We start from the raw sequence: 15,571 nt of genomic DNA on the forward strand, positions 1-15,571 counted from the left end.
CTATTGCTTCTGCTGAACCGTGTCTTGTACCATACTTATCATGAAAATGTTCCAGGACATCCTTAGCTTCTTCACATTCTAAGCATTTCAAATAAATCCCTTTGTAGTTTCTTTTATACAACTTGTTACCAAGTAGCTTGTAAGACTCACATTTCATCTTAAGTCCCCTACATTGTGAACTGTTCATCCACTCGGGGCATTGATCTTGTAGGAGAAAATAGACAATATCCTGGTACCACACATCTGTCACCACACCTTGATTGATATCAACTTGTGATACAGACATCTTCTTTTGATCATCTTCATCAATTTCATCATCAAATTCAAATTCCTTTTGATTTCCTTCTTGGTTGTCAGCGATCATTTTGGATAATCCTTGGCCTCTGACTAATCGCATAGGTTGAATCTCTAGATCAAATTCTTGAAGTATTGCCATCTACTTTCCTCTTCTTTCACCAAGTTCATTTTGCATCAAAAGTGTCTTTACTGCTGGGTCAAGTACAATTGCATACACCTTACTTTTGAGTATGTAGTGAAAAAACTTCTTTACTACCTTGATTAACGCAAAGGACTATTTATTAGGATTTGAATATTTTAACTCATCGTTCTTTAAAGGACAACTCATGAAAGCAATGGGTCATTCATCCTCCTCTCTTTTTTGTGTCAAGATCCTTGCGCACGAATGTTTGGAAGAAAAGGAATAGATCTTGAAGGGTAACTCATAATCTAGTCTTACCAAAACTAGGGCTGTGGAAATGGCAACCTTGATATCCTGGAAGGATTTCTTTATCTCTAGTACCCATTCTGTTTTAGCCCCTTTTTTGAGTAAATCATTGAGGGGGCATACTATCTCTATGAAACCACTTATGAATTTGCATACAAAGTTTATCTTTCAAATAAAAGATTTCAATTCCTTCTAGCTATGAGGAGGTGCTAACTTCAAAATAGACTCAACTCTATCTGGATCAATGGAAATTTCAACTTCAGAAATGACATGTCCTAGGAGCTTTCCTTTAGTAACACTGAATGAACATTTGTTGGGATTGAGTGATATGCCATACCTATGACATCTATTGAATACCTGCCTTAGATCAGCACTATGAGTACTTTGATCCTTTGAAAAGATAGTCAAGTCATCCATGTAGATGACTATACACCTGTTTATCAATCCTTTGAAAGCTTCATCCATTGCTCGTTGAAATGTAGCTCCCGCATTAATCAACCTGAAAGGCATCCTTTTGTAGGCAAACGTTCCCCACTTGGTTGTGAAAGTAGTCCTTAGCCTATCTTCTTCATCGACCATCACCTGGTTATATCCTGAGTAACCGTCCAAAAATGACATCATCTTTGAACCATTAATGATTTGCAACACTTCATCTAATGAGGGTAGAGGGTAGTTATCCTTCTGAGATGCCAAGTTCAAGTTACGAAAGTTAACACAAAGGTGAATCTCTCTGGTCTTTTTCTATATAGGGACCAAATTTGCTACCCAGGTGGAATAACGAATAGGGAATATGATCTTAGCATCTAGTAATTTTTTGACTTATCAAATTTACTGGTCGTTGTCTTTGCCAGAAAGGTTTAGCATCTAGTTTCAACGGGATGTCGTCTGTGATAATTTCAAGATCATAAGTTTTCAATTCTTCATAGCTCCAAGCAATGACATCTTTATACTCTATGAGAAACTTGAGCATGTCATCCCATTCCTTTTGATTGCATGCTTTTTCAATTTGCACAATTTTTGGTTCTTCATCAGTACCTAAATTGTACGAGTCACATTCTTTGATTTCTTTCTCTTGAGTTTCCCATCTATTGAGTGTTGATTTGTCACAATCAAAGATGCGTTCAAGTTCAACCATCCCTTTCGGAATGCTATTAGTTTTCAAATTAAGGATTCCATCATCATCCTCAAGCTCATCATCTTCAAGCTTGTCTTCAGGTGTATCATCAATCTCTTGTCCTTGGAAATGGTGACTGCACATAATAAACTTGAGTATATGTTGATCATCTTGGAAGACCTGAAAGTTTGTGATATTGTCAGGAATGATAGGAACAACAACTAATTCAACTAAGAATCTTTTCAACTTTGTTCTTTCTACTGGTTGTAAAGCACTAGCTGAAATAGAAAGGGTGTCTGCTACCACATTCTTTCTTCTGGGAATGGATTTGATGTTCAGAGCTTCAAAGTCATCCATTATATCCCATACCCTTTTTCTATAAGTGATTAATCTTTTGTCATTGCATGAATATATGGATTTTACTTGTCTTATCACTAGTTGAGAATCCCCTTCAATTATAAGAGCAGTGACTCCTTTTTCCAATGCAAAGAGAAGTCCTCAAATCAAGGCTTCATATTCTGTGCCATTATTAGTACATCTAAACTGTAATCGATATGCGGCATAGAAAACGTACCTTTTGGGTTGATTAGTTCAATACCTGCACCAGCTCTTGATTTGCATATGGAACCATCGAAGTAGAGTGTCCAAACTACATTTTCCTTGGGCTTTCTGACTTCATGTTTATTCGTCCTTAACTTTTCTTTTACTTGAGCCTTAAATGACTATTTCTTGGGCACCCATTGTAACTTTTTTCATGTAGGGCTTGATGAAACTCCTTCATACCCCATGGATAGAGGAAGAGTGTGTTTTTCTTGCTCCTATGGAATTTCCTCTATTAGCTCAGTGATTTTTTCAACTTTAGGTTCAGGATGAATGACTACTGAGGTCCATCCTTTACCTTTAACGTATCATCTTCTTCTCTAAACTTTAATCATCCCAGGAGGAGGAGAAGATAAACCTCCACCATCTGAAGAGGTATCGCTGTATGATACATTTAAATCTTCACTTTCCTCTTCATCTTGCTTAACAAGGTTGGATGAATTCACTAAATTTTGACTTTGGATAACTTCATCACTTGAGGTCTTCATACTTTTGTTTCCCATTATTTGTGTCAAAACTTTTGCTACTAGTTCTTGGCATGCTGAACATTCAAACTCTGAATGACTGACTTTGCGCAACTGGCAAAATCCTAGAAGGAGGAGGATACTAGGGTCAGATTCCTCTCCTAAACACTATAGATTAGTCACCATACTTTCTATGAATTCTATCATGGTCTCACTTTTAGGTATCGTCACCTTAGGTTCTTCATTTTGGTCTTGAGATGTCTTGTTTGGAACCATGTTCAATGCCATTACTTTGTATGAACCCAAATCAGATTGTAAGAATGCCACCTCATTCGGGGCGTTGTAATCTGTGATCATTATTTTCAATTTGGGATCGACATCTATCTTGATTTGATTGTTCAAACCTTTCCATGGTAACCATAATTGAGTGAAATCTATAGAGAACCATCCTCTAAGACATTTTGTCCATTCTCTACTCAGGAGTAATTCGTATGTTTCTGGGATTTCAACCACATGTATATCAACAATATCTTGGATTTGAGGATCAATTGTTAGCTGTATCCGCACATCTTTCAATACTCTAATGACTTTTACCTCTATTTTATCCAATTGTATTACCACTTGATTAGAGGGTTGAGGATTAACTCCTAGCCTTTGAGCTATTGATAATGGCATCACATTACAGGAAGCTCCTGAATCAATAAGAAAATTGTGAAGATTCTTTCCATATATCCTTATGCTCAGCAAAAATGGGGGTACTTCGACTTTTTCCTTGAACATTGTAGGCATTGCTTCTGTAGCATTTGCTTTTTGTGGCACTGTCTTTTGGGGGACATTGTTCATATTATGGGGAACCTTTGTATTATCCAATGTCTTCATGAGTGCTTCTCTTTTTTGTGGACAATTCTGCAACATGTCGAACATGGACATATTGGCTTTTGCTTTCTTCAGGTCTTCAACCGCATTATATTTTTTAGTAGACCAAGCAGGGTTCTTCAATACTATTGGTATGTTTACTTGATTCTGATACTATGGTCCTCCTTGGGCTGGCCTTACCGGTGGTGGATTGTTGCTTGCTCTAGGATCAGGTGGGGTTGGTTGCAAACTAGGAGGAATTCCATCGGTCAAGGGATCCTTTTTGTTTATGAGATTATATGTGTTTTGGTTATCATTTTGAAAGGAAAACATCTTATCGTGTTGAAGATTAGGTTCTTGACTAAAATGGAATGAGAATTCTTCATTTGCTTGTTGTTCCACTTGTACATTTTGTGTAGAATCATAAGATTCTAATAACATTGCATTGAATTGAACAGGAGGTGGATTATCATTCATTGGTTGGTTTTGATTCACATCCTTATTACCATTGTAATATGCACCATCGTTGCTAGGCATATTTTGGCTATCATCATACTGATTAATGTTAGCATACTGAATGTTGTTGTTATCGATAGGAATGCTGCCATTATTTGGTCTAGTGTTCCATTGTCAGTTTTGTCTTTGGAAGCCATTTTTGTGATGAGGAGGATTGAAGTTGTTTCCTCCCCCGTTGTTTCTTGTGTTGTTGTTACCATTATTGTTGAAGTTCTTGTTGTAATTCTGACCAAAATTGTTGTTGTAGGGGCCGACATTGTTTCTCTAGAAGTTGTTATTTTGTCCTTGAGAAAATCTAAGATGAGTCAATTTGTTGTTCATTTGCAACATGGTTTTCTTCATCTGACCAACTTCTGAAAGGAGATTGTTATTTGCTTCCATAGGAATCATTGCCTTTTGTTCAAAGAAGGCTATTTTTGGGGGCTCATACCTTGGATATGTTATCGCTTGAGTTTGTGGAGCAGGTACCTATTGTAATGGAACTGGGTTCATAGGTATGAACTGACTAGGTATAGTGGGTGCTCCCATGGGAACCGTTGGCATGGTAGGAACTATTTTCATAGGATGCATCATTCCCCCTCCATTAGGATTAGCTTGCTTTGTGAACGTGATTGCTTCTGAAAAGACTTTGTCCAATGTGTCAATATTTGCTGCAAGAAGTCTTCTTAGAAAAATTGCAGTAAGAGGATCCATGGCATTGAAATAAACTTGGATGGCAGCTTCAACTAGAATTGTGTATGGTGTTTCCAACTTGCAGTAGGCCATATGAAAATGATGATTGAAGCATGAAACTATTTCAGCTGGGTCCCTTTTTATTGATATGAATTGTTGATGTATCACTGCTGGATTGATGAATGTTTTGAATTGTTCCAAAAATGATTTTTTGAAAGTGTCCCAGTCTCCAATACATCTTGGTGGTAGGTTCATGTACCAATTGAAGGTAATTTCCCCCAAAGAGTAGGGGAATAAATGAAGAACCACATCTTAATTGGCAATTTTCTTCTGGTTGCAAATTTGATTAAAAATCTTGACATGATCTTCGATGGTTCTTGTTTCTCCATAAATAAACCTTGGACAAAATTTCTCAAGATTCTTAGGGAGGTGATGGAGGGCACCTCTCAAGCTAAGGGGTGAATCAACTATGTTTGCAAAAAAGGCCATCAAAAGATTTTGTGGACCTAAAGGCAGGTAGAATGGTGATGGGAGTGTTGGAATATGTGGAGGTCCACCTGGTAGTTGAATGGGTGGCAGAGTAGGAGAAGATGATGAAATGTTGAATGGAAGTGGCTGAATTTGGGGTATTCCTTTGTCACACTGTGGCTTATGAAAATGAGTAAGCTCTAGAAATTCTTGGGCACTTGGTGAAGATCTTAATGCTCAATGGAATGGGGATCTAGGATCAATATCTTCTAGCTTGTATCAATTCTGGGAAAAGCGCACCTCTGCAGAAGTACACTTCCTCACTTCTTTTGAATTTTGCAGACCATAGAGTTCTGTGGACCTGCGAACCTGCGAATCTGTGGACCTATGGAGCTACGAACCTATGGATCTGCGTAGCTGTGGACCTCCGGAGCTACAGAGCTGTGGAGCTGCGGACCTAAATTTTTGAAAATTTCAAAAGTGATTTTTGAACTTTTTATATAGTGTAGATTATTGTAAGGGTACAAATTTTTTGAAATTTGATCAAATTTTTCTTGTTTCCAATAGTATGTTCTTTGTACGGCCCTCCTTCTAGCGCTACTTCTATTGGGCATTCATTTTGCACAAGGTCAACGACAGGAATCCATAGTGTAATTCCTCTCTTGAGAAGCAAATCTTTTAAGGATCCACTCCAAGGTTCAGTGTTTGTCTTGCAACATACCAAAATCTACTTAGTAGAAGATAAATGTGAATGTTAACAAGGAGGTCTTTGCTGGTTCCAAAAACTCTTTTACCTTGGAATCAAGTAAAATCTATTCGCTATCTCAAAATATCACACCAAAAGAACAATGTTTTTGTATTTTCTGTATTTCAATGAATGCAACTCTAACAATGCAGCTAGTATGAGGTCCTATTCTAATAGGGGGGGTAGCAAAGCAAATAATGAAACTAAAAGAAAATAACATGAAATCCAATAACTTGAAATTGAAATTCCTAAATGGACATAAGCTATAGAACACAACACACTGCGAGTTAAACTTTCAAAGAAATCAGTAGGAAACTAATGAAAATAGGAGCAACGCTTCCTAGAATCCACTGATGCAATCGTTGGTGAGAATATTTAACAAATCAAATGATGTTTCACTCTTCATCAAATTGCAAGGCCATGGAAAGTGCACTCATGCGAGACAAAAAGCTATATAGACACAATCGGGTGATCTCTTTTCAAGCTCATTACGTCAATGGAATTCATATATCTGTAGCAAACACCAGAACTAAAAGATTCGACAACTAGAAATAATGCAATAAACCTTTGGCTCAATCAAAATCTCATGAATAAATCCACAAAACAATGACACATTTAGGCAAGAATAACTACACTCCGAATGCTAGCACCAAAAGCATAATTTTATTGCATAATAATGGTGGCCCTTGTTACATTTTACAATAGGGTATTTATAAGAAATCATCTCCTCAATTTGTGTTGAGAGTGAGAGATATCTTGATGCAATAAAATGCTTTTAAAACATTAAAACAAACTAAATATATACAAACTGGTAATCTAACTGGTGCTTAGAGGGACTCTATCCATATTTTATTCATTAATTGGATGCATGAGCCCTTTACATTTCAAAAACAATGAAAGCATGAGAGAGAAAGTAGGAGGAAGCCATCAGTTGAAGTAGAAGTGCATGGAGACACCAAAAATAGAAGCTGCCCCTTAACTTGATGTGTGTCAGAGTTAACTTGCCATCAAAATGCGTTTCTAATGCACGAAAAGTGCTATTTTTGAAACTGTTAGTCAATTGTCGATGCACCTCTGAATTGTAGAGCTACATGAAAATGTGGAGCTGCGGACCTGCAAAGCTGCGAATCTATGGACTTGCAGACTTGCAAACCTCGACTGAGTCAAAAATCTCAAAATTTTCCTAAGTGTCAAAATTGAAAATTTGGCATCTGGGTTTTGTTCATCTTCATCCTAAAGATATGTTTGGATATTTGCCCTTGAATTTCTCTATAATCTCAGTAATCTTAGCAGCATCAGGAAGATCCAAAGCCTCATACTTATCTTTGACCTTCTGTCTATAGTTGTCCACCTCAATTCAAGTTTCTGCAAAATCCCCAAGTTTGGTATCCAACTCTATCAATGCTTCTTCTGTCCTGAAGGCTTTTCTGATGTCTTCATCACTGGATGCTTCCTCTAAAGTCTTTCTAAAGTTTTCAACAACTACCTCAACTAGTAAAAGCTTCTCTCGTTCTTCATCTTCAAAAATATCCAAGCATGCATCACTATATAACTTTTCTGCTTCCAAAATTTTCTCTAGAGCTTGGTCCTTGAGCCTATGTATCTCATCATGCAATGTTTCCATCACTTTATTTCTCTCTCCAATCTTTTCTATCCAATCATCTATCATGTCTAGCTCTTCGCCTGTATACATCAATCAGAATGTTGCACCTTTGTCCTTTTATGGCCTATAGAATTTGAAAATCCTTGTTCCAAACCCATACCTCATCCATAATACTGAAGTCCTGCCTCAAAATTGCCATGATCTTATAGAAATTTTCTTGTGTAGCATGTAATAATTTCAGACTTCCTATAATTATAGTAATACCCCTATACTCAAGGTTGTCTCGCCAATCCTGACAAGCTCTCAGAAATGGATTGAGCCGTACACCTTCCCCTTCTTTAAGAATGGTAGTCAAAGTATCCTCCGGGCATTTAGAATCAAGAGGACCAATAACTTTAGCTAGATATCCTTTCAAGATCTCAACTTGTCTTTGAAGTGCTCTAATTTCAATCTCATCATGTTCCATATGGTTAAGAACCTCTTTGACTCCCATAGTCATCATCTGTCGAGAAGTATCCCGTGTAGGTTTCCCTAACATGATATCCTTTACTTCAAAGTCCTTAAGGCTAACAACTTCTTCATCTGTACCTTTCAGGGGATGAGCCACTTGTGCAAATAAGTCCTGATTTTGAGTAGTGGTAATGAATGCAAATGGTGTTGCATCCTATAATGGAGAGTCAGGTTTGTTTAAAATCTCTGCAATGTCACAAATATCATCCTTTGAAGCAAGTAATTGATGCTTAGAACTTCTCATTATTTCCTTCCGAAACCATCTCAGGATATGTCTTTCTTTAACCTTGGCTCTAGATGATGAAGGGAAGAGTTCAACTACCTCCTTCCCTCTGTCGCTTTTGCTTGGAGTTTCCTATTGTGAGGGTTATTCCTATTGCTTGGAGTTTTTGAACATGTTCCTTTGAACTCAGAGGTGGAGGTGTCACTGAAACCTTATCTACCATCATAGCTTGAGGTGAAGATGGGGGCTTTGGATGAGGACCTTGTGTCTCAGGTGGCATCTGCATCCAATCTTGCTATTGAGATTCACCTGTAGGAGTATCTCTAATCTTATCTCCAACCAATTTTGTACCCACTGGCATGAAATCAAAATTTGGAATGGAGAGAATATCAAAACCTAGCTCTCTTTGCTCATTCACCCATCATTGTACTTCGTCTTCTGAAGAAGAGAGCTTTACCATTTCAGCTTGGGTGGATGGTGGGGTATTTGTGACATTCTTCTTTCTTTCCAATTTTGTGGCTTTGGCAAACCAAGTTCTCCCTTGTAAAGGAACTTGTTCTTCCTCCCCATTTGACTCTATTTCATCCTCATCTGATTCTTCCTCGGGAATGGTTTCAGGAATAGATGGATTAGGCACTAATATTTTATGAACTCTCTGCCTCTTGCTCATTCTAACGTTAACCCTCCTTTGCTTCTATGGAACCATAGGAGAAGCAGGTTCTTCATGCATCAAATGAATGGATGTCTCTAGAATCTCTCCTTCTTGTTGGTATGACAAAACAAGAGGTAATGGAAAATCAACCTAGATATGAGAAATTGTAAGGTCTCGAGGGTCTTGGGAAGTAGATTCATGTTGCTGCATAGGGGCCTATTCTTCAACATGCTCTATCTGGATCCTCTGAGGAGAGGCTCTCTTCCTCTTTTCTTTCTTCTTCTCTAAAGGATGATAATATCCCACTAGACGATCAAGCTAGTAGACTATTTCTAGCCTGATAGGAGACTGGAGCGCAAAGATAGGAACTGTGACCTTCCTCCCCTTTATGCTTTTTGGGTGAGCATGCGCATAGAATATCACTATGTCCAGAATCAAATCAAGTGGAAAGGGTTTCTTGATCCAACTCTTTATCATTCTAATAACATGTGTTGCTCAATGATTAATATCATCTCCTTCCTCCCTATCAACTTCTACATTTACAATGGGCCTCTTGCCAACCTTATCTATATTGAATAAGGGATCTAGTAGCTCCTGTGAATCTTGTAGCCTTATCTCATTCAAGATGGTCAAATGGAGAGCCTTCTTTGCTAAATATAAAGTCATTCTACAATAGTCCCTAATAGAAACATCATAGTCATTTGTGGCATTCATCCAATGATCTTCAATGGCATCCTCATGGTAGAACTCTTTTCCTGCCAAATTTTCCACTTTACCAACATTGTCGAAGAATGGCCAGGGAGAGTTATATTCTTCGAGGGGATAGTTCTCCCATTCCCACTCGAAATTTGGGATATCCTGCTTTCTCTTTACTTGGTATGCTCCTATTACAAATGGCCAATCCCAACAAGGTCTTCATTGTTTCTTGATCCTCTCATAAGCTGACTCAATCTGCCGAGAAATTTCCATTGGAACCAACTTGTCACTTGGGTACCTTGGGAGCTTCTTTGGATGGATAGATGTACCACCAACCTGAATGTATGTGAATGTCCAAAATTGGATAAAATATGCTGCAAGAGCTGTCATCTATGCCTTGGCCTCATCAGACAATCTCTTTCCATAATCGCCTTCGATGAATCGTATGATGGAAAAGATAAAGGCATCATTCACAATCCTGTACTGTTTGCTTTGTGGTGAGAGCTTCTTCTTAACTAGCTGAGGATAAACTATATACATCCATGTGTTAGGGTCCTGCATACTACCCTTTTTGTACAATCCAGGATAGTCAGTGGCTCTTGCTGTAAGTAGATATACCACATAAGAAGTCATATAAAACTTCTTCTTGTCCTTTACTATCTACAACTGATCACAAACGTTCTCACTAAGTGTGGTGGCCCAATCCAGTGGCATTTTTGTGTGTCTGATGGTTTCAATGAAGTTAACCATGAATGGAGCGAGATGACCTGCTGCAGGCAATCCCATAACTCTACTTAGAAGAATGATTGAATATCCAATGTCATCCTTCATGTATCCTCGTGCCATATCTACTTTTCTAATTGTATTTCCCCGAGATGGCTTCTCAATGAAGTACGAAGAATATATGATGTTGATGGCCTCCTTGTGATGATCCTTATGCCACCTCTCAACTGCTTCATATGAAAGTCTGATAAACTAATCAGCTCTAGGTAAGTGAAAAACTCTCTCGCTATTATCAGGTCGTAGATCTAAGACCACTTCCCTAGTGACGCTCTTTACCACCCATTCCTCGAGAACAAAATGTCAAGATAAGATCAAAATCAATTCAGCTAACTAAACGGTCCTAGGATGTGATGGTGCATTTACCAATCCAGACCAGATTAACGCAGATCTCAAAGAAGATATTTTAGTTGGGTTGTTACAAACCCTCAGAAATTCTCCCAAGTCTGTGTGTCCAAGTTCTATGTCTTTGATCTCAGAGTGTTCTTTGTGCAATCATGAGTTTGAGGTTATGCCTTGGAACTTGTACACAACTAGCTTTGCTATTGATCTGGATGTGGACGCCATTTGATTATATTACTTGTACATCACAAAGAAAAAGAATGATTAATCACTGGATACATATAAAACATTAAAAAAAAAATAAAAAAAATGATATTCTAGAATTTATTTTACTTCTTGTGATTATTTATTTATTTATTATATATATATATATTTTTAAATCTTTTTTAATTCTTTTTGGATTTTTTGAGATCATAAATAAAAATTAAAAAAAAATAAAAAAAAAAATTTATTTAAAAAAAAATAAAGTTGGGGTTTGAAAACGCAACATTGTGCATGCCAAGAGGGGTGTGGTGGTCGTTGCGCGTGCACGTCCCAGAGGGAACCGCGACGGTGGTCGCGCGTTGCCCAAAAGGCACGCGCGACCCTGAAGGCACATGTGCGTGGCTCGTCGACGCGCACCCAAAAGGGCACGACATCCACGGCCACCGCGCAGCCTAGAAGGCACGCAAGGGCATACTGGCAGTGGTCGCCGTGCAGCCCAGAAGGGTGTCACGGTAGCGCGGTGCGCACGTGGCCCAGAAGGGCAGCGCGGAGGTGTGCACATCCTTAAGGACGTGCGTAGCGTCAGGCCATGCACTTCCTCTTTTGGTCGCGCGCGTGCGAGTGCTAAGTCTGCATGCAAGGTGGAGGGGGGAAGGTTTTCATACCTTTCCCTCCTCAACTCTACCTCTTCAACATCAAAAAATAAAAAAAGGAAGGTGGGCAGGGGCATTTTATAACTTGCCTCCCCTCTTTTCTTTGCATGCGCACATGCCTCTTTATGCGCACGCACAATTTATTTATTTATTTTTAAATTTTATTTATTTATTTTTTAAGCCTTTCAATTTTTAAATTTTTTTTTTTTTTGTGATTTTCAATTTTTCAATTTTTTGATTTAAAAAAAAAAAAACTCTAACCGATTTAATCGAGACTTTCTCCTTCTTTCGATTCCCGAACTATGAGTCTGAGAGTCAGAAGAAAGTAGGGGGTCCCCATTCCTAGTGAGGAATGGGGCATGTGTTGTGGATACCACAACAAGAACTAATTCCCAAGTTTTATTCTTTTCAATTTGACTTAGATCCTCTTTCATAGAATTAACCCAAAACTCATCCATACTAGCTTCTTTATATGATTTAGGTTCAATTTGAGATAACAAACAGATATTATCACATTTACTAGATGTAGTTCTTGTTCTCATTTGAATACCTGCATGTTTATCCCCTATAATCTATTCTTGAGGATGATACTTCTTCAATCTTCTTTCTATAGCCTTTGTACCTATGGGTTCTAGTGTTTCTATTTGATCTTTTATCTCTTCTTCAACTTCATCAACTTTATTACTTGCTTCTTTACATTCATCAACTTTATTATCTACTTTCAAGTCTTTATCACTATCTTGAAGGAAAGTATTATCCATTCTTATTTCCATTTTATCTTGCACAACTTCATCTGCTTTTTCATGAACACTTTCAATAAGTTTATTCAACCTTTTATTAAAACATTAGTAAGCTTTACTTTGAGAAGAATATACTAAAAATATTCCTTCATCACATCCTGAATCAAAGCTTCCTATTTTATCATCAGTATTCTTAATGAAGCATCTACTTCCAAAAAATCTAAAATGCTTAATAGATGCAAGATGTCCATACCATAACTCATAAGGAGTGTACTTAGTTTTTACTCTTAGTTGTGCCCTATTTAAAATATATAATACTATTTAAACTACTTGTTTCCAATACCTTTTTGGTACTTTAGATTCATCTAACATCGTCCTTGCCATTTCTTTCACTATTCGGTTCTTTCTCTCAACAACTCCATTTTGTTGAGGTGTCCTGGATGTTGCATATTGTCTTTTGATGCCATGCTTTTCAAAATAATCAACAAATTCATCTAAAGTAAACTCACCACCTTTATCTGATTGTAAGCATTTAATCTTTATGTTTGACTCATTTTCAACCATTTTCCTAAAAATCTTAAACTTGTTAAATGCCTTTGATTTATGTTTTAATAATGTTAACCATGTCATTCTTGTATAATCATCTATAAAAAGCATGAGATACTTTTCACTATTTAATGACATTGTCCTTGTAGGACCACATAAATCAGTATGTACTAATTGCAATGGTTTAGAAGCAAAATATTCTTTTGAAGGAAAAGATACTTTTTTTTGTTTACCATATTGATACCCTTCACAAATAACATTCTTTGGCTCACTTATACACGGCATACCTCTTACTTTCTGATGCTTACTGACTTTTACCAAGTTTTCAAAATTCAAGTGCCTAAGCCTTTTGTGCCATAACCAACTTTCATTCACCTATCCCACAAGACAAACATATTCATGATTGTTAGTATTTGCGATATCTTTTAAATTGTATACATTGCCTTTAGATATTTTACTTGATACAACCAACTATCAAAATTTTAATTTGATTTGGCAACCATGGTCATCAAAAACAACTTCATATCCATGATCACAAATTTGACTAACACTTAGAAGATTGTACTTTAATCCATCAAAATAACACACATGATGAATGGACATTTTGTAACTAAGCATCAAAGAACCCAAACCTTCAATTTTCCTTGAAGAATCATCACTAAAACTAACATTGCCACTTTTGTAGTTAATCAATTTGTCAAACTTTGTTCTATCTCCTATCATGTCTCTAGAAAAACCACTATCAATTATTCAAAAGTCCTTTTCTTTAGAATGTAGATCCATTGAACAAACATAGACTTATTAATCTTAGGCCTCCATATCTTAGTCACTTTAGTATCAAATTCTTCATCAACTTGTAGACTAGCATAAGATTGATCATTCTAAATTGACTTAGTTTTGCAATTACTCATAACATGACCGAAGAGATTTCAATTGTAACATCTTAGACCATTTATTTTAGGAAAGGAATAATTATTCTATGTCCATATTGATGACACATGAAGCAATGCCCATCAAAGAAAGAAGTAAACCTATTTGAGTATCTTTTACCCATGAATGAAGTGCTTGATATAACCTAATTTTTATCATTATAAATCTGATTAAAATCTGCATTTTTACCTACATTTGAAGTGGTAGAATTTTGATTTGTATCCTTACTTTCAGATTTAAATATCTCAAATAAAGATTTATCTTTCTTGTCACTAGAACATTGTCCAAGTTCAAAAATAATTCCTGTTAGATCATCAGTTCTTCTTTGTTTCCTTAACATATCATCCAAAGTAGTGTTCTCATATTTTTCTATCTTTCTTCTTTATGTTACTACTTCATTCATTAACCTTTTACATTCCCAATCTTTAGAACTCAACTCTTCCTTAGTGACAAAGACAATTCTTTTTTGCTCCTCATCTTGTAATTTCGCTTCTATAACTTGTTGATTTAAGTCCTTAGTTTAATTTTCAAAGTTTTCTTTTTCTTTTAAGAATTTATCTTCTTGAACACTTAAATTCCTTTTTAATTCTTTGATTATTTAAGTGCATAAAGAAATTCAAATTTTGAATCAGCCTCAACAAGTTCAACATCATCATCACTATCTAATTCTTGACAAGTAGTTTCTATAGCCATGAATGAAACTTCATTTCATCACATTCAAAAATACTAGATTCACTATCTAATACATTAGCAGTCAAACTCTTCTTCTTGTTAAAGAACTTCTTTATTTTATAGAATTTCTTTTTACTTGATTTCTCTTTCTCATCATCTACTTCATCATGACTATTATAAGGACATTTAGATGCAAAGTGTCCTATTTTACCACAATTAAAGAATTTGAAAGGAAGTTTACCTTTGTATTCACCTAATCCTTTATTTAATTTCCTTGATAAATGTGCTTCAAGAACATCAAGATCTTTTGATTCTTAAGAGACTTGTTTCACTTTCTTTTCCACCTTGAATGTTACTTCTTTTCTTGTGGATTCCTGCTTGCCAAACTTTCTCATTTCATAAGCTACAAGTGCTCCATGAATATCTTCCATTGTATACTTGTTAATATCTGTAGTTTCTTCTATAGAAAACATCTTAGAATCAAATTTATTAGGAAGAGATCTCAAAACTTTCTTTACAACATCAATATCATCAATTTTTTCACCAAGTCCTCTTATGCCATTTACAGTCTCATCTATCTTAAGGAGATAGTATTCTACCTTTTAATCATTACCCATCTTAAGGTCTTCAAATCTTGATTTCAAATGTTGTATCTTGGCTTCTTTAACTCTATCATTACCATGATATGTGTTTTTCAATTTGTCCCGTACTTCTTTAGAAGAACTGCAATGCATTACCTTAACAAAAACATCTTTAAATGATGAACTGTTAAGTATAGTAAATTTAGCTTTCATATCAGTTTCAAACTTCCTTTTTTCATTAGGATCTATAGGTAAAGTATTAGGATCTTTATAACCATTAA

This window comes from Cupressus sempervirens, chromosome 7, assembly GCF_028749045.1.
Source record: "Cupressus sempervirens isolate cs-2001-9-10 chromosome 7, ASM2874904v1, whole genome shotgun sequence".
NCBI lineage: Eukaryota > Viridiplantae > Streptophyta > Pinopsida > Cupressales > Cupressaceae > Cupressus > Cupressus sempervirens.